General features: G+C 46.4%; 1 non-coding gene across 1 annotated transcript; it reads left to right on the top strand.

The window, feature by feature from the left end:
- The first annotated feature begins 12,163 nt into the window (after positions 1-12,163).
- LOC116666135 lies at positions 12,164-12,300 on the top strand. Its single transcript, XR_004322984.1, has one exon. It is a non-coding gene; the product is annotated as a small nucleolar RNA SNORA2/SNORA34 family (small nucleolar RNA).
- Positions 12,301-23,574: the final 11,274 nt, after the last annotated feature.

Consider the following 23,574-nt stretch of genomic DNA (forward strand, 5'->3'; position numbering starts at 1 on the left):
ACTAAGAAATCAAATCTCTCAAAAGTGAATGTTTGCATTACATACCAATTAAAAAATCTGGATGGACTGAGTGCTGAATGAAAAGAAAAGAAACAAGCACAAGCTAATGGAGGAGGAACTCTTAAACACCAACCACAAAGAAACCATATCTGTATTCCAACTATAGTGAAATCAAGGATGGAGGATTTGCCCCACCTATTTAGGAGAGTGTCCCATCTTAAGGGAACACGGAAGGCAAGATTTTGGCAAGTTGAGTTGGAACGGTGATGTGTTTTCTCCTACAGGTAATTAACAGCCTCCTGATGGTCTGTATTTTCTGCGTAGACTGGGCAATTGGAAAGAAGACATTATCACCTACATTATTTGCATCAGTATAGACTTAGCTTCTTTAAACATTGAGATTTGACTTTTGAGCCTTCTCCGTCCATCTGTGCTTCCCTCTCTTGAACCCATGCTTCTGAGACAGGCAAATGTATGTGTAATCCAACTCTTTTCTCAACTTGGTTTGGTGACTTTAAGCAAGTCACTCAATCTCTGTGAGCCTCAGCATACTCATCTATAAAATGGGTTGACACACTCTACCTTATAGGGGAGTTATGAGGATTAAGTGAGATAATGCACACATTAGCAGCTCCTCCTCCCTGCTACCAAGGGAAAGACTCTGAACCTTCCATCTTGCCACCCCTAAAGCACATTTAAATCCTCTCTGTCCATGCACATCCCTTCCTTCGTTTATAACATTTTCACAGTGCTTGCCCTTTAGAAAGCTGCTCCTTAACAGATTCCTTCCATGATTCCTGAGCCTGGCACCCCATCACACTCATGCTCTCAGTTTGTACTCTTTCCTCTCTAACTCAGTGTCCTTCCTTCATTCCCTCTATGTGGGTTCTGTGTTGATTCTTCCCCCTGGGATCCCACTGCATGGCTCCCCCCACAACACAGAATGGAAGGTAGAAGGGGAGGGAGAAGGTGAGCTTCTCAGGTCTCCATCAAGGTGGTATCCTGGACGCAGGGAGAACACCCAGACAGTCAGATACTGCTACTGCCTGCACAACAGGCTCTGTTGTCTCAGATGCCTCACAAAACCTCCAGCCTGTGAAAGGAGATATTTTGCCTGCAGCTTCTCAACAAGGCCTTATTCCATGCCTCCAGTGGCTCCCTTTGATCTGAGCTGACCCTCTCTCCCGTCTGTGGGTAATCTTGGCCTCCATTAAATTCCGCTCCTGATCCCTCTGAAGTCATGTTAATTAAACGCAAAATTGTCGCCATGTTCTCCACTCAGCCTCCTTCATAGGCTCTGTGACCCAAGAGCCCTTCCCATGTGCCAACAAGCTTTGTTCTGTCCTACTTAGATGATTTTAACTGTGTGTTGGCCAGGGCCCAGACATAAGCACCTCCAACCTTCCCCGTCCAAGGCAGAGATGGTCTCTTGATGCTTTTGAATCATCATTTTACCAAGGTGAGTTAACGAAATGATGAATATACATCCAGCCATGTGCAAAGGATCATTCATTCATTAATAAATTCATTCATTCATTAATAAATGCTTTTGAGCAAGATTTCCTATATGTCAGGTACCTTTGTTGTTGCTGGGAATACAGCAGTGAATCAAAAACCAAATCCCTGATCTCATAAAAATTAGTCTAGTGTGGTTTTAGTAAGACCAGTGGTTTTTCAGCCTTGGCTGTACATTAGAAATACCTGGAGAATTTTTAAAATCCTACCACCACCCCCCCCACACACTGCATACCAGATCAATTAAATAAGAATTTCTAGTATTTTTTTAAATCTCCAAATGATTCCTACATGGAGATACAAATATTTCCTCTGATGCCTCGGATGATCAGTCATAAGCCCTTTAAGTAGCCTGGGATGAAGTCTGTCTAGAGTGACTTTCATCTTAAGCTTCATTAATAGAATCTCTGCAAAGTAGGAGGGACTGCTCTGCTATGCTTTGTTCTTATGGGGCCAAATCTCAGTGGTACCTTAACAGGAACGTGGACAAACAATTGAGAGGCTAGGTTGGCCCTGAAACTCTGTCATAGAAAGAACTGAGGTGTCACCTGGGAAATAGAAGATTCTGGGTGTAGATGAAGACTTTCTCCAAATATTGAAAAGGTTGCCCTGTGGTTGGGGGCTCAGATCTGTTCCATTAGTGGACAAGAGGCTATGGGAAGGCAAATTTAAATTGACTGCAAGCCACAACTCTCAATAATCACAATTATCGAAGAGATTCCAGGAGCTGCTCTGTAGGACAGCAAAGGGCCCATTTCCTGGAGCCTGTTCAATGTTGCCTGCACAACTACGCAGTGGGGGTCGTGCAGGGAAACTGGCACTGATCTAGGGACTGATCTATCTGCCAGCAAGAACGACCCATACTTTGTGGACTCTGGGGGAGGCAAATGAGTGCCAGCAACAGTGGTCAAATATCCTAGAAACTACTTAGCTGGGTGGAGGTTGGAGGATGTACCTCGGGCAGTCTTCTCCCTGACACATCCATCCCAAGTAGATATTGGGTTAGACGTACTTTAGACTTTCTTTCAACCCTGCAACTGTCAGATTCTATAGCAGTAGGTATCAGAGCAGTTATTCAGCCATGGACCTTAAGAATAGTATCAAAAAGAAGAACTAGAAGAAAAGGAGGAGGAGGGAGGAGAGGAGTAGGAGGGGGAGGAAGGGGAGGAAGAAGAAGAAGAATCATCACAGGGCAGCTAAGAACAAGGACCTGGAGCCAAGCTACTGGAGTTTAATTCTTGGCTCCACCTCTTACTGCCAGTGTGACAAGTTACTTAACCTCTCAGTGCCTTAGTGACTTCATCTGTACAGTAAGGAAAATAAAATTACGTGCAGAGTCTTTGTGAGGATCAATGAGTTCAGTGTGTGAAAGCACTTAGAAGAGTGCCTAGCAGAGAGCCCTTGCCCAGCTGTGTGAGTTCTTATCATTTCAGGAAGGACTGACGAGGAAAGAAAATTTTTTTGTCATTTCTCCCTACAGTAGATCATTGTTATTTGTCCCTAAGGTAGAGGCATCCAGATTGACCCTCAAGTGGGACCCATCACCATATCTAATGAGTACTGTATTTATTGAGTACCCAGAAACTATCAGAGAAAAAGGAACAAGGCATATCTCTGGATATTGATGGTGGCTGTTCATTCATTGTGAACTGGCCTGGAACGAGCACGCATGTGTACACATTTGTGTCCACGCACAAAATCTACCATATGAAAAGGTCTTGAAACTCTTCTCTCTCTCCTTTTGATCAGTCCTTCTGTTTCCTATCAAAAAAAAAGTGTTGGGGGTGGGGGCGGATATATCACTCCCTAAGGAAGAGAGAAGATCATTGTCCCTGGAGTTGTGAGCTTGGCACCTCAAGTTCCGAAGAAGTACTCCCTGAAAGGCTCAGATCCTCTCTCATCTGATGGGCCTATCGGTTCTGAGAGTCAGGCAAAGCAGATGGCCTTGAACTGGTCCCATCATCCCTGGATGACAGGGAGATCTCCACGTGCTGGAACCACTGCTGTTACTACCCCTGTCCATACAAAATTGCCCAAAGTACAAGTCCCCAGGTTGACAAAGGGCCTAACCCCGCCAATTTGTTTCCTCTTTTCTGTCATTTAGACATGATGAGGGGCCTCCTACTAATGGGACACTTGTCCTCAGGGACTGGGAATAGGAGCTTCTTAAACTGGTGATAAAATTCTAAGGAGCATGTTCTGAAAATCAGGTGGCTCCTTCTTCTCAGTGAAGCCTGGGTCTGACTCTTGGTCCCAGGAGCTCCCTACCCAAGGGAAAAAGCTTCATGGCAGGGAAGGAAGTTCTAGGAGTTGTTCCATACCCTAGAGCTGGCTGGAAAACAACTCTGGCCTTTAGGGAATGGGACACAGCAAGGGAGAAAGCTGTCTCTTAGGTCCCAGCATGTTCAGTGCCCTCATGGAAAGTAAGGATGTGAGAGGCAATGTAAGTGGTGGCTCGACCGGGCTTTGGGAGGTCTTGGTTCTGGTGCCGGTTCTATCATGAATTAGCTGGTGCATCTTAGGCAAGTCTCATCCACTCTCCGGGCATGACTTTCTTTTCTATAAAGTTAAAGGATGCACTAAATAAAAGACATCTGAAGAATCTTCTAGATTTGATGGTCTAGAATTCTAAGAGACTAAAAGCAACTGCCCATCCAACTGGCCCAGAGCAACCGTGGGCTAGAGGAAGGGGCCAGAGGGTGTCCAGCCTGAGGAGACTTGGTTATTCAGAGCCAGGCTCCTTCCCACTCTCCAGGCGAGGGGGTATCAAGCCATTTGCCTGATAAGCAAGTAAAGAGAAGTAAGTAGCTAAAGACTCCTCTGCCCCTTTCATGCATCTGCAAAGACGTGGCAGAGTAATGGTCTCAGCCTCTGGGAATGGTGCCCTGGGCCTGGTGGATAGAGTGAAGCAGTCAAGGACCTCCCAGGTCCCAAAGCTGAGCTTGAGTCCAATTTGAAGCTGTCACAGCTACAGCCTGAATGCCTAGCAGCCCTAGTCTCATGGGGTTTATAGCTCCTCCTGGCTGCCTGAGAAATTACTCACTTGGATAAACCCAAATTAGACTTAGGAAAGTAGCACATTTCTCTTGACTCCTCGGCTGTCTAGAGCGTTTCTCCACTGCCCCACACTTCCACACACACCTTCCTCCCTCCCCCAGCCTCTTCAAGTTCCAGCCTTGGAAAATTCCCAGGACGCAGCCATTTCCAGAGCTTGTCAGAGACATTAGAGGACATACCGAAGTCTAGCAGTTGTGTGAGATCCATTCATAGGGAGGGGTGGTTGGCACAGAAAAAAAGAAATTCATGGGCCTTGTAAATAAATGCCAGACTGCTCCCTGCCCCATAAAGACTCAGTGAAAGTATTAGGAAATCTTCCCTAACTTCCTACCTCCCTGCTGTACTTGCATTTAGCGATGTAGCCTTCCTTCCCATTCACACTGTAGGAAACAAAACACCAAGCTGAATGTAGGATTCAAGGGAGTCCCTCATTGGCTGTGTCGACTCACAATCCTGTTCCCATCCCATGTCTGACTGGTCCAAGGGTAGAGACATCTGACATATTCTGGACCAATCAGATTCTTCCTCAGGAAGATGATGACTTGAGCACCCAGAGACCAGGCAGGTGGAGCTCATGGCACTCATTGTCCTGGAGATGAGATCCAGGAGGGTCTTCTAGTGAGGATCCTGGAATTGCCCTGGTTGTCCAGGTTTTCCTTTATTCTGTGAACAACCATAGTGGCCTTCATCTTGGGCTGCCTGGAATCAATTCAGTTGTTTGCCTCCAAAGACATTTAATTGGTAAAAGCTCCCTTAAATACCATCCTTTCCCCATGCCAGTATGGGCACACTGTTGCAATCACATTTTTCTCTTTGCCCAACTCTTTTCCTAGACCAGAAACTCCATGGTGTCCTGGACCAGAGATCCAGAGATTAGTCTCACCTTCCCCTCTCCACTCACTCTTCACCAGGTGAAGTCCCCCACTTTCCCTCAGGTCCCATGTCAGATTTCAACACCTCTGACAAGCCTTCCCTGACCATCACCCCCTGCACCCCTTGTCTGGGTTAAGCGCCCCTGGACTGTGTTCCCACAGCACCAGGTACTTCCCCTGAGGTAATGTGTTAGGTGCTTCTCTGTTGCTCATGAGACATAGCTCCTGGAGCTGCATACTGTTCTATCTTCAATGCACAGCACAGTGCCTAGGACATGGTAAGCATGCAGGAGATGTTTCTAGAATGAATAAGTGAATGAAAGAAAGCATATGCTCATCTTCTTTCCCCCTGCTCACAGTAGAAAAATAGAAATTAATTACCTGGTCCAAATTATTATTCATCTCAGAATGCAATCAGCTAGTCAACAAATTAGTACTAACTGATGTGACAAAAACTGTACTAGGCATGATGCAACTACAATAAAGGTACAAATATAGGCAAATGAGAGGGAGGTGGGGTTTCTCATGAGAAACATAACATACAGTCTTGGGCTCTAATTTCCATTTTGCCCAGTCTGATGGCTTCTATGCCTCTATTTTCTGTATCTTGAAAATAGACGTGTAAGAATTACCATGAATGAACTGTTGGGTTTGCAACAATCTCCTGAATCAATGGGCAGGAACTTGTAGAACAGTGCTGAATCCAAACAAGGCAGAAACCTTTGGGCACAATGGCACATCCAAGCTGGCTAATGCTTTGGACTCTGGATCCCGTCCTCTCTGGCTCCCGCGTGGCTCAAAAAGACTGCTGCATGATATTGTGGGCTGAGGCTCCAACAGGTGGATAGGAGATTCTCAGCCCCTTTTCCCAGAAGGGCCGGCGGCTGCCATCCCTGCTGCAATGGCAGGTGTTGAGAGGAGAAAGGGGGACAGCTCCCCCTGCCTCAAGGCTAGCAGTTACAGAACCCAAATTGTCATCTGCAGGAAGGCATCATTGTCCCGATGTCATTTCAGCGTAAAATAAATTGCACTGCCCATCAGCCTGCTGGAGGCCAGCACTTGCGGGCAGCTTCTACTCGCTCCCAGGAAGAGCCTACTCAAATGTGAAGACAAGTCAGCCGCCGCAGCCAGCGCTGGGAGTGACCCTTCAGGCCCAGGAAGCGTGATTCTGTCGTGCAAGGGCCCAGCGCACGCCTGAAAGAGCACTGCTTCAGCCTGGTACCAGCGACAGCTCTGCCAGGCTGGTCTCCTATTTGTCAAATCCCAGCAGAGAGCAAGATAAAGAATTCAGAGATACAGGGTAACCACGTCAGCAGTGTGAACTCTCCCCTGCACCCTCACCCTGCTGCCCCAGAAGTTGGAAGATATCTCTCCTTTCTCTGAAAAATCAAAAACAGCCAGCGTTGCTTGCTGGTTCTGTGCTTTGCACTTTACGTGCTCTCTCACATTTATCTGTCATTATCAGTTCCATTATTAAATGAGAAAGCAGGGGTTTAGGTGGTTTGCCCAAAGTCACAGAAAACCTAAACTGAAGAGCCAGAACATAAACCCAGAACTGCGGAGTCCGAAATCTATGCCCTTAATTACTATGAAACACTCCCTCTTCAGCTCCAAGGGGTGAGCAAGGAGAGATTCATCTCTCTTGCAATTGTCATCACCATCCCAAATAAGTCTATCACCTAAGTAGTGCCAAATGATTCTGATGCCATTGAAGTCTTACCCATCAGACCCCTTAGAGGTTCTGGGAAGTGCCCTGGCAAGGTGTTCGTGTGATCTTATGTGTTGGTAACACTTTCTAAAGTAAAATATTTTAACCCAAATTGATTATAAGCTAGTATCTCCTTCCATCCTAGCCTCCTTCCATCACACTTCTCCTCACATCAAGGATGCCAGAGGAGCCATGGGCATTTAGGGATCCAGCCCAGGGGAAGTTGGATTGGAAAAACTTTTAGTTCCATTCATTATATTTTACTATTTCACAGTTTTGCATACAGTTAAGTTATTGCTTAGAAATGACTTGAGGACACTTTCCACCCACTGTGCCAAATTGCCCGGCACCACGACCCTGGGTGCAGGACCCGAGGTCGTAGTGTTGGGTGAACATGTCTATGGCTCTTGGGCTGAATTTCTCACAATTCCAGAGTTGCAGAGCCCAAAACTAGAGCATTACCACAAAAGCAAGAACGCCTGTGTGTTTTATGAATCCCAACCATCAACAATATATAAACAACTTTTGATCAACTGTGCCAGAGGAAAGACAGAATTAGCTTTCTACTCTCTCTTTGGAAAATACATTTCAAAACTGTTATGTTATAAAGAAACATCAAAGAGTGTGCAACCAAAAACTGCAGGGAGAAAGTCAGCTGATTCATTTTATTTTCCATTATTTTTCTGGATTTTGTGGTGTTGGTGGCATTGTCAGTTTTTTAAGCATATAGTTTACTCTGATCCATTTTCTTACTTGAAATTAATATTTGATTTTATACTTATTTCTGTACTCACATTTTTGTTTTTTTTTTCTTAAATAACCTCCCTCTCAATTAATAAGCTTTAGCACCCCTAAACCCTGGACCTACTCCTGAATCTCAGTGAAGATGGCACTCTTGCCATTGCAAACACCTCATCAAGAGTCCTGCCATCTCCCTCGGTCCAGCTAGGGCCCCCAGTGCCTTCCACGGGCATTCTGGGGCGAGGGGTGCAGTTTCACATGCCTCTTTCAGGGCACACAGCACTGTTTACTGATACTTCTTTATGTCCCTTTTTTTCTCTTTCCAGCAACCAACTCAGGGCCTTAAATGGAGGAGAAACTCAATAAATGTTTCAAGATGAGAGTCAGGAGGCAAAGAGTAGACCAGGTGAAAAGGCAGGCAACAGCCCTTAGACCCTGGGTCTGCACCCTAGTGATGGGCAGAGAATGTCTCTGATGTTTATCTTTTGTATATGCAAATTGTACAGGCAAAAGACTTTCTTCTCTCTTTCCCTGGGTCCCAAACCCTAACTCTCTTTTCATCTCTCTGATTCCCTTTTGAAGGAGCAGAAACGGGAACATGGGAGGCCATCACAGCCCCAAATCTTCCCAGCCCCAAATCTTCCCATTCCAGGCAGAAATTCACCTGCAGAGGCACCTGCAGAGAGGCAGCCTTCCAATGAGAGGATGGATTGTCTGACCCAGGCTGTGTATCTCTCCATCAGCCTGGTTTCAACCAGAAGTCATCCAACAGGCTGACGTTTCCTGAAAGTCAGGGTCAGTCTCATCACTGACAGGGGAGGTGGGAGGTGCTCTGTGGAGGGAAGCTGAGCAGTGAAATTTACTTCAAAGATCACAAGGTTTGGACCCCACTCAGGGAATGAGTCTTCCAGCCAACTCGATGGGAATGAAAAGGAAGAGTATTCAGATCGCACAGTTACTGTCTGGCTAAATTAATTGTTGCATTCATTTAAATGGATTAGACATTTTAATTAGCAGGGTCTGGTTGTTTGCCGAAATTGAATTTTTGGCATGTGGGTGTTATGTGCACATGTGTGTTTATTCTAGCGGAGCCCAGGCTGGAGCAAATCTGCAATGATTGCTTTCTCCAGCGATGAAAGGATCTGGCAGCCTGGAAGGAACCAGCCTCCTCTCCACAGGTCTCCATCCCCAAGCTGGAAGGAAGACCATGGCATCCTCACCTGGCCTCTGCAGGGGGCTTGTGCAGCTGGAGAAAACATCTGTGGGCTTAGAAGCAGGAGGGAAGAAGGGGAAGGGTGTGATGGAAGAATGGTGGCTTCAAAGCTTTCCTTTGATTTATACTAGAAGTGGAAAGAAACTAGTCTCCCAAATTGGCCTCTAGAATGTGCGCCCCCAGGGGGCAGCAGAGCACCAACCCTTGGGAAGCCCGCTGTACAACTACTCCATTTTGGCCAGAGATGTGCTGTGGATACACGGGGTACTTAGTGGCAGGAAGAAGAAGGATCTGATTAGGAGAACAGAGATCTGAACCCCTCTGGGACCTTAGAAGGCCAGTACCAAGAAGTCTAGGAAGAGGAAGGCCGGAACAAACGAGGTTGGCATCAGTCTCAAGAGAGAAAACAGAATCAGGGTCGACAAAGCAAGGATCAGAATTCTTGAACAGATCAGCAAGGTGCAGGGCCTGCAGACTGAATAGAATCAAGGGCGGACCAGCCAGGCCACTACCCCAGATGCCATCTATAAAGAGAGTTAGTTTAGAATATTCATGGAGATGTAAGATGCTAGAGAGAATGTGTTAGCCAGATCACCTCCCCCCACCCCAGGAGGGACTGTATACTTAGCTGAGCCTCGTTGGGACTGGGGTCAGGGGGAGGTGGTGGTTGGGTTGATAAGAAGATACACAGAGACAAAGCAGGCAGAGGTTAGGGCACGTCCTGGTTATGGGTACTTTCTAGATCGTCCTCCTTAACTGTCAGGCTTTTATTTCACTAGGTGGGACAGGCAAGTTTGGAGCCAGTACTGAATTGTTGGGGACATCAGGGAAGAGCAAGACCTGCCACCAGCAGTCCTCACTCCACCCTTCCCCCAAAGCTCTCAACCTTGCCTACAAATAATTGCACCAACTGAAAGGGAGTCTAATCACAGTCTTGCCAAGGAGCCCTCTCTGGGTCTGGCCCCACTTATCACAGGCTGTGTCTACGCAGCTCCCGTGCAGGTGGGTCCCTCCTTCTGTGCTTGCTCCCCTGACCTGCTCAGACTGGGCCGGGGAGAGCGCCTCAAACCTGGAGGCAGAGGGGAAGAAGGCTTCAGTTCTCCAATTCATTTCATTGCAGAGTTTGCAATTGAGTTTGAACAGCAACTCTTCATGCCTCTCGTAAGGTTTGTTTCACATCTGTTATGAAGAGACGGCAATCACGCCGCTCACGGTTATGTGGTCGATGGAGCAGAGGCAATGAGATTGTCCCCGGGCAGGGAGGAGATAATCTCATTTGCTTTGTCTTTTTTGATCAGGGGAGCAGGTCGGAAATGGGATTTCATGCAGCTTATTCCTTTCTGCTGCAACTGATGATCATGGCTATTTAACATTTCCTGAGTACCAAAAAGCTGCTAGGCACCTGGGAACCTTTCCTCCAGCTTAGAAACTGTTCTCAGCAAATGAGCACACACCAGTTTCAGGGAAAGGCAAACTCCCGAGATCATTTTATCCAGGATTCAAGCCTCTGCATAAGAGTGTATGTAGAATATTCCAGAATATTCTGGAGGAATATGGCCAAGTCTGCCACTTGTCCCACTGTTCATTTTGGAACAGGGCTTCTCTCTTTAGCATCAGTCCCACTCCCCACTTCCTCACCCCCACCCACTACACACAGACACACACATGCACACACATCTCTGTCACTTGCAGACCATTTCACCTTGATATTTGAGGGGAGTGGGGAGTGGTGCTAGGTAGCAAAGGCCAACAGATCTGACCTTGTCAAATGACAAGAATCTGAACACCTGTCTGCCACCACCGCCCTACTACCCCTTCCCACCACATCCCACCAAGATCCTCCTTAAGGATAAAGAGGGCTGAAAAACTGAGTGCACTTGAATAAACACTCTCTTCTCTGGCCTCAGTGCCCTCATCTGTAAAATGCCGAGGTTGGACCGGAGAATGTTTACAATCTCTTACAGCTCTGATGTCAGATCGATTTTCAAAGGGAAACAGTCCCCTTAGAAGGCTTTGTTAGGGTTCTGCTACTGGATGTGGCCACGCTGGGGGGGGTGGGGGGTGGAGGGGGATGGACCAGTGCAGCTGTGTCCTAGGCTGAGGAGGACAAGGAAGGAGAGAAAGAAGCCAGAGAAGGCTCCGGAAACTACTTGAAAAGGAGCTGTTAATGTGCAGGAGGTTATTTCTTCTGGGCTTTCAATTGCAAGCAACTTAAAATGAAAAGTCTTAGTGACTTGGGCAGGGAAAGCTGTGTGATAGGAGCCATCCAGCGGGGGGTTGGGGGCTTTGGGGAGCACAGTGGCACTTCATGGGGTCCCAGCAGAGCCCTGCCCTGGGCATGGGTTTTGCAGGCCCGAGATGGGGCAGAGGCCCCCCAGACACAGGCTCTGTCAGCCTTGGTGGGCTCCTTCCCTGAAGGCCCAGGTCCAGTTCAAGCCTCCACCCTCCACTCCACTCTGAGAGTCTGTGAAAAGGCACGGGGACTGCAGAGGCAGAGGGCCTTCCTGTCTGGTGCCAGGAGACAGGAAGACAACCTGGCAGACTCTAAAAGCACTCAAGTCGGGCGGCAGCTTCAGGAGGGAGATGGAAGATTGGTGCGTGTGGGAGGTTTTATGGAGTGACGGTAATAACCCCTACCCCTCCATCTCTGCAGAGCTTTCCAGTTTATAAAGCCCTCTCACATCCATTATCTCATCTGAGCCTCCTTGAAGTGCTAAGAAGCAGGCAGGGCGGCTCTCATCTTTTCTGTTTTATCGCCAAAGAAGCTGCAGTGTAGATGAGTTAGATGACCTGCCCAAGGTCACACAGGTGGCTTAGGGCTGAGAAGGGCCATTCCAGGCACTCAGGAAGGAGCACCAGCCTGGCAGGCGGACAGAAACAAGCCCCATGCCTGCTCTGTCCCAGGCTAGGCTGTTTTCCTCTGAGCTTCACTGTTTTTATCTGCAAAATAGGGCAGTTAAGGCAGATGGTATGTGCAGAGGGCCCAGGCCCGAGTAGATGAATCAGCATATCTACTCTTCTCTTTTCTCCTGCTAACATTTAAGAATCTCCCTTCCTTTGGCCCTGAATCACGGCCAGTAGTTTGCTGAAGCTGTTGGTTTCAAGTAGGAACCTAAAGAAGTGTCTTTCTGCGGTCTGTTGGCCATTTCAGAACTTTGGAAATATAATGGTCAATTCATTAGAAATAAACTCTTGAGTCATTGGTGACAGATGTGAGCTAATACTTATTTGTAATCAATTAATACTGGGATTCCAAAATTTAGAGATCCCTGACTTAACTTGTTCATTAGAATTATAATACTGTTAAACCCAATTACTACAAAAAAAAAAATTGCTGTGGGTTTTGCACAACAGTAGGGTGATTCTGAACTATGAGCTTCCTTTGAATATTTGCCTTTTGTATGCTCAGGGCCCTGATTTGTTATTTTTTAGACTTCATTCAAATTGGAAACTTACATTTATTATTGGACTATAAAACTTTTTTAGTTGTTTACTGGATTGTGAAAGTCATCTATATTATGGACATTGATTAAGTTACTTTCATAGTAAAGCACCTGTTAAATTAAAAAACAAAAAAGAATCTCCCTTCCTTCACTTGATCTTAGCCAAAAGGCCAAGAAGCGATGAATCTCCCTTCCTTACAGGGGTAGGAGATTAAGAGGTACGAACTACTATGTATAAAATAAATAAGCTACCAGGATATATAATACAGCACAGCGAATAAAGCCAATATTTCATAATAACTATAAATAGACTAGAAACTTTAAAAATTGTGAATCGCTATGTTGTACACCTGAAACTTATATAATATTATACATCAACTATAGCTAATTAATAAAAAAGAAGAATCTCCCTTCCTTGAGGTAGACAAGGAATGAGGTGGGCTCAGACAGACGTGGTTTCAAATCCTGCCCGCCCTTCTGGCCTTGTAATCTTGGCACAAAGTATTAAAAGTCCCTGGCAGCGTCCTTCTCTGGAAAGGGGGGGCGCTAATACCCACCTCATGGGGGTGTTTGAAAGTCAAGTGACAAAACATATAACGCACCTAACACTGTGTCTGTCTTAATAAAGGCAGTTTCCCCTTTTTTCCTTCTTTCTACTACAGCATGAGGTGGCCACCTTCATGGAGCCGGCCAACAAATCCCAGAACCCAAGTTCCTTTCCAGGCCCCAGTTGCCTCCTCCACCATGAAAATACTAATTATCATTATTGTTTTTATTCACCAAGTGCTCACTCTGGCTCAAACACAGTATTCAGTGCTATACCTGCATGATCTCATTTAATTGTTACAATAGTGCAGAGCTATTAGCCCCATTTTGCAGATGAGATAACTGAGACACAAAGAACTCAGGAATTTGCCCACGGCTTTACGGTTAATGATGGCAGAGCCGAGACTGAGCTCCAAAGCTAAAGCTCTTCTGCTAACTCGCCTCTGACCATCAGGTGCCTGCTGCCTACCGGCTGGGGGCAAAGACCCCACTCTTCCTCGTGCCACTGTCCCACGGCCGTGAGGAGTGAGTCCTGAGTAAGCGAGCTGAGAAGCTCCCTAGCCCAATTGGTAAGGCCAGATTTCATCATTTATGCAAATGCTAGGATTCTATTTGTTGAAGAGGGTCCAGGATGAGTTTCATTTGAGAAGTGGGAAAATGTGGATGATCCTGGAAAGCCAATTAGTACACGAAGGAACATTATCCCCTGTCAGAGAAGTCAGATATTAACAAAACTTACTCTGTGTGCAGACTTCAATTAGAGAATCAGCCAGTAGGCTTAGGAGCAAAATTGAATATGACATGTGGGAACCCCTCTCTTACCACCTGAAGAAGCAGGATTTAGTGGTAGACCCCCTTCCCTGGCAACTCAATGGGTCAGGTGATTAAGTGTTTCACAAAGACCTGGACACCCATTGCCCAGCACAGAGCCTGGTCCTTGGTCAATGCTCAAGGATAATGAATGAATGAACGAACGAATCAACAAAACCGTTCTCTTACCAAGAGGCAGGCAAAGAATCTAGAATGTTTCCCAGTACCCTCTAATCACAGGAGACTCAAAGAAAACCCCAGTCGTTAGGGGAAACTTGAAAGAGAACTTCCTGACAGTGTAGAATAAAAAACAGGTGACCAAAGAGTGAGGGAGGGCAGGTCAACTTCAAGAAAGGGATTCCTAAAGGTCAGTTTGGGGCCAGAGGACAGCCTTTTCTAGAGACAGAATGACATCTACCACGTGGATCTCAAAGCAAGGAGAGAAACTGAATGAGAGAGTCCATCTAAGTGGAATATATGATGTTAGCACTCGATTTTTAGCATATTTCCAGATGTTGAAGTCTTGGAAAAATCAGGATAGCCTCTGCTTCTGCTCCCTGACCCTGACCCCACATCCCAAACCTCAGGTTCTTCTCCTCAAGTGATGGTTCTTCAGGACCTAGCCTGGGGCACAGTCCACACCGGTCATGCCCATGGGACAGCTATCAGGACATGCCTGTTTGCCAACTCCAGGCCCATATTTTTAAATGCCCTTCTCACTTTATAAAACCAAAGTAAAAGCTACAGTTCAGAGAGTGCTTGCAACGTGGCAGGTGCTGGGCACAGACTCATGTGGATAATCCCATTTTATCCCCAGAATAACCCAATGGGATTGGGCTATAATTCACCCCATCTTACTTAGTTGACCCAGGTCACATATTTAATAAATAAAGGACCCAGAATTTAAAGGCCCAAGACACTGAAAAGATTATGACATTCCCTTGAAATATAATGCAAAAGAGAAACAAACCTAGACCATAAAATAAATGTAAAGAAATTCACAAAGTTCTTTGTTTTCCTATGATTTAAAATATAAATAAAAATAATCATAACAAGTACACTTGCTAAATTGCTGAGTAACCCACCAGGATGCAAGCCCCATTCTGCACTCTCCAGGCCTGAGTTCTTAAACACAATACTCCCTTGCTGGGTGGACTTTGCTTTTTCCCAGCATCTGGTGCTACCAGAGCCTCCAGACCTTCTAAGAGGCCCAAACATTTGTTTTTTCTCAGAGGAGATCACAAAGCAGATATTGCAAAAGGTGGGGGCCTGATGGGGAGGGTGACTGAGGTTGTTTGAGCTCAAATCTTAGGAAAGAGATTATAGGAAATCTGCTGGTTGGCCAGCCACTTGGGCTCCTTATCTGAGCCAAAGTAATCACTTGCAGAAAAGCAAACCCATCTATCGCTGCAGCCAGTGTGGGAAGATGCTTCTCTTTATCTTTGACAGGAGCTGAAGTGCTTTTGGCTTTGTAATCAGCTTCTGTGAAGGAGCTGCCACTCAGGTATGGCTAGGCTTTATGAACCTCCTTCCTTGGGAGAGACAGGAAATGAGTTGGGGTCGGACCTAAAGGATCTTGCCAGGGTGGAGAATCTAGGTGTGTTCTGGGACTGCCTTCCTCACATCAGATGAGCTGAGTTCAGCACCGATCTGGGGACCAGACTTCATGGCGTGATCCCCAACCAGGACACACAAGTCCAAAGACACTGTGTGAGAGAGTGCAGGTGGACTGACATGGGTAGGTCAAATCTGACAGACATCTTTCTTCCCACTGTTATTTTATGTAAGAGGCACTTTCTGTCATATCTGCCCTGTCTCCCCACCACTACCCCTCGATCAACACATACCCTCTTAAGAACTGCTCAACCTGGAGGGGAACACTCCTGTGCCTGTTTGTGAAAAGTGACAGCTGAGGGGCCAGAGGGGGCGCTTAACCTCAACAGGGCCATCACATTTCTCTTCCACAAACAGGGACTTGAAGAACCAGAATATGGGTTGGTGGAGCTTGGAGAGAAGTCTGATGCTGAGGTGAGGGTGGCCACATTCTGCCATGTACACAGAAGAGCCAAGGAAGCTTGTCTGCAAAGAAAGAGAATGAAGCAGATGCACAGGGAAAGGGATGAGACCACACGGCCAGACAGTGGCTGTCCCAGGCCCTGACAGCTTCCTAGCCCCTGGTTCCTGACTCTGATGAAGCCCAAATGCATGCCCTGACCTTGGGTCTAGACTCATCAACACCCCAGAGGGTCTCCTTCTTCCTCAAGCTCCTCTGAGTTGATCTTCACTATTTGCAATCAAAAAAAGGAGCCTTGAAAAGCAATTAACATTATCATTCAGATTAAGAGTCTACTAATGGTTATTGAATACCTATTATGTGCCAGGCATGGTTCCAGAACATTGCCATGATTCACCTCACTTATTGACGTCTTCATCAGCCACATCAGGAACATTAGTATCAGAAGGGTTTACAAAGAGCCTACTTTGGTATAACACTCAGTGAGACTGAAAGAGAGTGACATTAGCCAGGTCCACGTCCCCTGACAGTTCATTCTGGACAGGCAGTCTGATGTGATGACAAATGCACTGGGCATTAAATTAAGACACGGGAGGCAGTGAGATATTTGCCTCATTATCAGGTTAGGAAGAAGGAGAGAGGCAAGAGCAAGGGTAGATAAGGGGACAGCTGAGGGCATTCCAGGTCAGGGGATGGAGGATGAATCCCAGGGGAGGGAAAGCTCAGTTCAAACAAGGAGATTCATAGAAAAGGATAGAAAAAAGGCTGAAGGATCGTCAGTGCCAGGGCATGCTGCCCTAGTTGGCAGGCATCGGCGTGGTCTCTAATTCAGCGAGAAGGGAGAACTGAGGGGAGACTGGAGGCAGAAGGCGGGGTGGAGAAGAGTTGAGAGAAGAGGGACCAAAAGAAATCTTCCATGTTGATACTGATTCACCTGGCAGATTTCACTACGCCTCCGGGATGCCAGAAAGAGCAGACAGCTGGTAGGAGAGAGGGGCTGGAAAAGAGAAACCTTCAAAAGGGGAAAAGCACTGAGTAGAGACGGGAAGTGAAGATGTGGAGGGGGAAGAGGCGTGGGAAGATGAATTAGACAAAATAGAAGGTGCCAGGTGGGGTCAGAGGCAGGGAGGGGCAAAGACTATCAAATATAAAGCGAGGCCAAGAAACACCACAACAGAGAATGAGGGCGAGTCAGAGACAGTACAGAAAGGGAAAACGAAGAGGAGCAGCCGAAGCTTTTGAGAGGAGCGTGGGAGGCAGCCCTTGAGCAGGAGGGCTCTCCTCACCCGCCCACCGCCGCCCTGGAGGACATTTCCACGCTCTTCATTTTCTGGCTGGGAACTTGGAGAGTTTCTTCCCTCCTTCATTCTGTATATGGAAAGCCTGGCGCTGGGCTTTGTCATCCTTTCTTCCAACTGTCTAACCCCTCCCCACCCTCATATCAGCCTGGATGACCGCCTCTGGAGGTCCTTCCCGCCTCCAGACTCTCAACATAGTCTTTATCCAGGTCCCCATAATGATAATTTCTTCCATTTACCTGTAAAGGACTCACCAGATGACCTCTGATCCTCCCAACTGCTCTCTGAGTTAACATTATTATACGCATTAAACAAACCTATTCACTCATTAAACCAGTATTTCTTGAGAACAATTCCCGGTTCCATGCTCAGAGCTAGGGATGCAGCCCTGACCATGACGGGTCTGGCCCCTGTCCTCCTGGGCCTGCAGATATTAGACAACTAATTACAACTGTGACAAGTGCCACAGGGGAGAAGTAGGAGTTGCCATAAAGCCGTATGACAGAGGGTCTGGCTTAATCAGAGTATCAGGGCAGTAACATTTCATCTGAGCTCTGAAGAAGTGGGAAGCTGAAGTTTGGAGAGGTTTTGAGACTCACCCAGGGTGGAAGAAACCTGGGCTCAGGATTGTCATCTTCTGACTCAGTGCAGGTCTGGCCTCTGGCTGTTGGGTTCGCTACCTCTCTAGGCATGGATATACACAGGGAGGCATGACTCCCTTGACTTCGGGGCAAATGCACTTGTTCCAGAATCTCAGTGACTTTCTCTGGGCCTCTGACATCAACCCAGACTCCTCTGCCTAGACCCTCAGGCCTCCATCCTCCAGCCACACCCAACTCATTCACCCATCTTCCCCCATTTTTCTGAGGTACATGCCCTGGACACTAGTAAAGCCTTTCTCTAGTCCTGGGATTAGAGCAATAAATGTCCATTTAACCACGACAGTGACTCTGCTGCTCCCCTCTCCATCCTCTCCCTGTTCCAGGACATGGGGAACATTTGTCTATTTTACATTGAATTCATTTGTATACTTATACCTTCACCCAACACTCTTAAACCTCTGCTGTATGCCAAGCATACATCCTGCTCATGCCATTTCTCCTACTTGAATTTTCATTCTCTTTGCTTTTCATTAATCTAAATCCTCCTTACCTTGAGTCTTGTCTCCTTTAAATCCTTGACACAATATAACAAAAGGAGTAGGGAACTCAAAGTTGGAACATGGCTGTTCGAGTCCACTCATGGCTTCAACTTTCTCAACCTCAGTTGCCCCCTCTTTAAAACGATGAAATCATGATTGCCCACAACAGAAATGTTGACATGAGAATCATACCAAAATAAAGTAAGTTTTGTATAAAAGCACTTTGTAAATTACTGTACAGATTTAAGGAATTCATTGATTGACCCCCAGCTCAGGTGGAGCCCTCTCTTCTCCACACTCCTGCTTTGCACACTCCAGTCAAGCCCTTCTGTCCTCTCAACTTCAATCACCATGTAAGTCTTCTCTCCTCAACAAGATTACAAGCAGTATATGAGGGGTGGAGACACACCATACACTTTCACATCCCCCACGGTGTCTGGGGAAGTGCTGGCTGTTAGTAAACACTGGTTTGCTGTCCAGGTTTGTTGATCGAGCTCTCCTGAAATGTGAGCAGAATGGCCGGGGAGGGTTTGCCCCAGCCTCATGGAAAGGGAAGGAGGCAGACAGAAGAACTCACACTTGAGCCCTGGCCACGACTGCCCAGAGCTAATACCCAATGGGGCCATCAGAGAGATGGGCAACCCAGTTCTTCATGCCATCCGACCTCAGGCTACCCAGGCCCCAGAGCTGCCAGGGAGCCCAGTGCCACCGCACTTTAAAAATAACAACCACCAGCCAATAGATTGATTTGGGGATATAGCTTGTTTTTCTAGCGATCACTGGAGTTCCTGTTCCCTTTGCCAGCTGAGCTGAAGCTTTTCTATAGCCCCCGGGGTTATGGCAATAAATTTCCATTTAGCCATGATAAATGACTCTGCTGCTCCCCTCTCCCTCCGCCGGTCCCCACTTCCTTGTTCTGAAGTCTCCCTCTCAGAGGTAGCTCGAGGGCCTTCCCTTTATGTGACATGGACAGGCACAGACATCTCTAGTTTCCCACAGCTGGTATCACTCCAGAACAGGCTGACTGTGACTGGAGGAAAAGAGAGGCTAGGGTGGGAAAGATGATGGGAAGAGGAAGACGAGAGCTGGGCTGCAATGTGGACTAGCCTTCCCAGGTAAAGTTACTGATGACACTGACAAGAGCACAAGAGCAAGAAGAGGACATGTTAGAATAATAAGAGGCTGATGGGCGATGCAGAGGGCAGAGGGGAAAGGAGGAAGAGGCAAAAGATATTCTTTAGTTGTGTTGATTCAAGGGGAAAGACAAGTGATTAACTAACTCGCCCCCAAGGAAGAGGCTTCTGGTCCTACTTTCCTTCCTTGGCAAGAAGCAGAGATCATTTCTTAGCAGAGTGGCTCTACCTGGCTCCATCTGAGCTGGGGTTCATAAAGGGGGAGGGAGGGTCGAGGAGTGGGCTCCACAGACAACTCTCAGCAATGCATGCCAATGGAGGGGCCCAGCAGCATGGGTCATGTCCCAGGGTGGACGACCCTCCTGGTGGTCTCTCTCTAGGCTTCGAAATTTATACATGGAGTGGAGGCACATTCAGCAATGGTTAGCCGTTACTCCCTGAGCCCAGGCTGTGAGATTAGGGGGCTGTAGGGGGACGGGGCAGGAAGGTGGGAGGGGGCAGGTAGAAGATGACAAGGGTGGGAAAGTTGTACATCTTCAAAGTGAGTGATCAAGTGGGGAGGTAGAGTGCATGCTTAGCATGCACAAGGTCCTGGGTTCAATCCCCAGTACCTATGTTAAAAAATAAATAAAAATAAGTAAACCTAATTACCTACACCCTCCAAAAAAAAAAAAAAACCTGAGTGGTCTTAATTTTAAGTCAAAAGTCAACTGTGACCATATTCAGGAGGGAAGGGAGAGAGCCTTTGTGTTGTGCCCACCATGTGCTACGCTTTCAGTTTCACTGACTTACTGCAAGTGCAGGATAAGGAAGACACGGTCCCTCAAGGATCTCTCAGTCTAGATGGGGAGACACAGTGTCAAGTCATTTCCGTATCATATGGTAAGAGCTAAGTCAGGGGATGTACCAGGGCGGACAGAGGGCAGTGCTGAGGGTTTCTGGAAGGTTTCCCAGAGAAGCAAGTTGGCAGTGGAGCCTGGTCCTGGGGCTGACTGCATGAGTCTGAATGGGTTCAGAGGTGCCCCTAGGTCAGCTGCTGCAGATGCTCTAGCCCACATGCGCTTTGCCAGTTCACAAATTTCCCAGATTTTACCATTCTCCCTCCTCCTCCCTTTTGCAGCCCCATGATCCCTGCAGAGGACACGGAAACCTCCTACTCCAGGCCCTACCTGCTAGAACAAGGTGTACCCCAGGCACTTGACAGAAGAATGTTAGTCTCCTACTTGGAGCCATCCCACTCACAGATTTCCACAATGGGACTCTGCCCTGCCAACTCATTACCATGCTCTTGGCAGGTACAAGGCAGCTCTTAAAAGCATTCCCTTTCAATGTGCTCTTTAGGATAAAGAGTCTTAGAATAAAGCACAAATCAAAGCTGGGGAGACAAGAGGGTCCAGCTGCCCCGGGGCTGCTCCTGCCCTCAGCAAAGTAGGAGGCGGGCTCCTCTCCATCCTCTCTCTTCCCACATCCTTCTCACATACTTGGCCAGGTACCTCCACTGCCTTTTCAACCAGGGATTTAGTCGAAACTGATTCAGGGGAAGAGCAGGTCTTTTCTTTTGTAAGAAGTATTTCAAAGAGAACTGAAAATCAGTCATTCCCAAGGGGGCTGTAGGAGAAGTTAGAAGGTCACATAATTTATCCTGAATTTCCAAGAAAGACTGCATGTCTTCCATTTCCCTCTCATGGGATTCTAACTCCTGCTTCCCAGGTAAGCATTGCCCCTGTAGGGTGTGACCGGCGTTCCTGGAGAGCTCTGCCTTGGTTCTGCCTCCTCTCTCCATGGCAACACCCCTGAAGGGAAAGCCTCAGATGTCTAGGATGGAGAGAGTCCCCCTTCTTCCCTCTCACCTCAGCCATGTCAACTTTCTGCCCTGGTTTTTCCCACCCCACTTCTTGGACTGAGCCAGGCTGCATTCTCCATTTGCTCATGAATCCTATGGTTTGACTCCTCCCTCCACCACACACACACATCACCCACACATCACATATACACATACCAGGGTCCCTGGAAGGCAGCCCAACAAGTTGATCAGAGTTAGCCAACTTCAGGAAAGTTTAAACACTGGTAGTCTCTTTCTTCCCAATAGTTGGCTTCCAAAAGCCAAAGTTGCCAATGGCCAACTTAGCAACATGACTTTTTCCCAAAGTAGCTACTTCACATGGGAACACATACACATATTCATAGAATCCTTCCTTGATCTGAGCTGGGGTAACAAAAGGAAAGGAGGATGCTGAGTATGGCCAGCATGGGCATGGCCATGGTTAGGAGTAGAGAGATTGGCTGGCCCATATGACTGAGGGGTTTCTTATACTCATTTATTCTCTTCCTCGACCAAAAACACTTTAAAATAGCAGCCACTTTCAAGGGTTGAGATCCAAGGGCCAGGAGTTTGGGGGCACTGCTTGATATCCTCTCCCTTAACATTCCCTTTCCCAGGGAATTAAAGCATGCAAGGGACCTGAGACATCTTCTAAGTCAAACCACTGAGGTACAAAGGTGGAAAAAACTTAATGAGGTCGAAGTTAGTGTAGAACCTAAAGCTGACCCCAGATCAACTGGCTCTCAGAGCCAGGTCTCTCTACCATCATACAGCCATTGGTTCTTCCAAAATCAGGTGTAGGAGGGGGCAAAAGAAGAATAAGTACTGACAGATGGAGACATTCACAATGACAGGCAGAAATGCTCTTTTGGGAAGCCATCTCCAGCTATATTGCAGAAATAAATCAGAAAGCATTTATTGATCAGCTACTATGTGTTTAATGTTTTTCAAGGCACTGTGGAGAGTGTAGAAGAGGAGTAAGACAGGAAAGCACCGAATACAGTGCCCTGTCCAGAGTCAAATCATAGCTGCTCATTAAAGATTTGTTGCATTACACTGAGTGGTGATAATAATAACTAATATTTATTGTGCATACTGTGTGCCAAGGACCCTGGTCTAAGCTTCATACATGCATTTTTCTCATTCTTTCCTCACTACAACCTTAGAGTAGGTTATTCCTCCTACCATTATTTGATAATTAAACTGAAATGCAGAGGCTAATTAAGCCCAAGGTCATATATCTGGTAAGTGGTAGTAGAATTGTGCATTCAGCCACCAGATTACAGAAGACATAGGGCACCCATATTCTATGTCCAACTGTGGCAATTATGAGCTGTGGGACTAGTCCACAAACAATAAATGCTGAAGAGGGTGTGGAGAAAAGGGGGCCCTCCTGCACTGCTGGTGGGAATGGTGCAGCCACTATGGAAAACAGTATGGAGATTCCTTAGAAAACTAAAAATAGACCTACCCTATGATCCAGCAATCTCACTCCTGGGCATCTATCTGGAGGAAATTCTAATTCAAAAAGATACATGCACCCCAATGTTCATAGCAGGACTGTTTACAATAGCCAAGAAATGGAAACAACCTAAACAACCAGTCCATCCACAGATGACTGGATAAAGAAGTTGTGAGATTATATATATATATATGCTACTCAGTCATAAAAAAGAATGAAATAATGCCATTTGCAGCAACATAAATGGACCTGGAGATTGTCATACTAAGTGAAGTAAGCCAGAAAGAAAAGGAAAAATACTATATGATATCACTTATATGTGGAATCTTTAAAAATGACACAAATGAACTTACTTACAAAATAGAAACAGACTCACAGACACAGAAAACAAACTTATAGTTACCCGTAGGGAAAGGAGGGAGGGTGGAGGGATAAATTGGGAGTTTGAGATTTGTAGATACTAACTACTATATATAAAACAGATAAAAAACAAGGTCCTACTGTATAGAACAGGGAACTATATTCAATATCTTGTAATAGCCTGTAATGGAAAGAATATAAAAAGAAACATGTATTGTATAACTGAATCACTATGCTGTACACCAGAAATTAATACAACATTGTAAACCAACTATACTTCAATAAAAAAAATTTAAAAAGTAAAATAAAATAAAATAAAATAAAATTAAATAGATACACAACAAGGTCCTACTGTACAGAACAGGGAACTATATTCAGTATCTCGTAATAGCCTATAATGAAAAAGAATATGAAAAGGAATACATATATATGTATAATT

The sequence above is a fragment of the Camelus ferus genome, chromosome 9 (assembly GCF_009834535.1).
Source record: "Camelus ferus isolate YT-003-E chromosome 9, BCGSAC_Cfer_1.0, whole genome shotgun sequence".
NCBI classification, from domain to species: Eukaryota; Metazoa; Chordata; class Mammalia; order Artiodactyla; family Camelidae; genus Camelus; species Camelus ferus.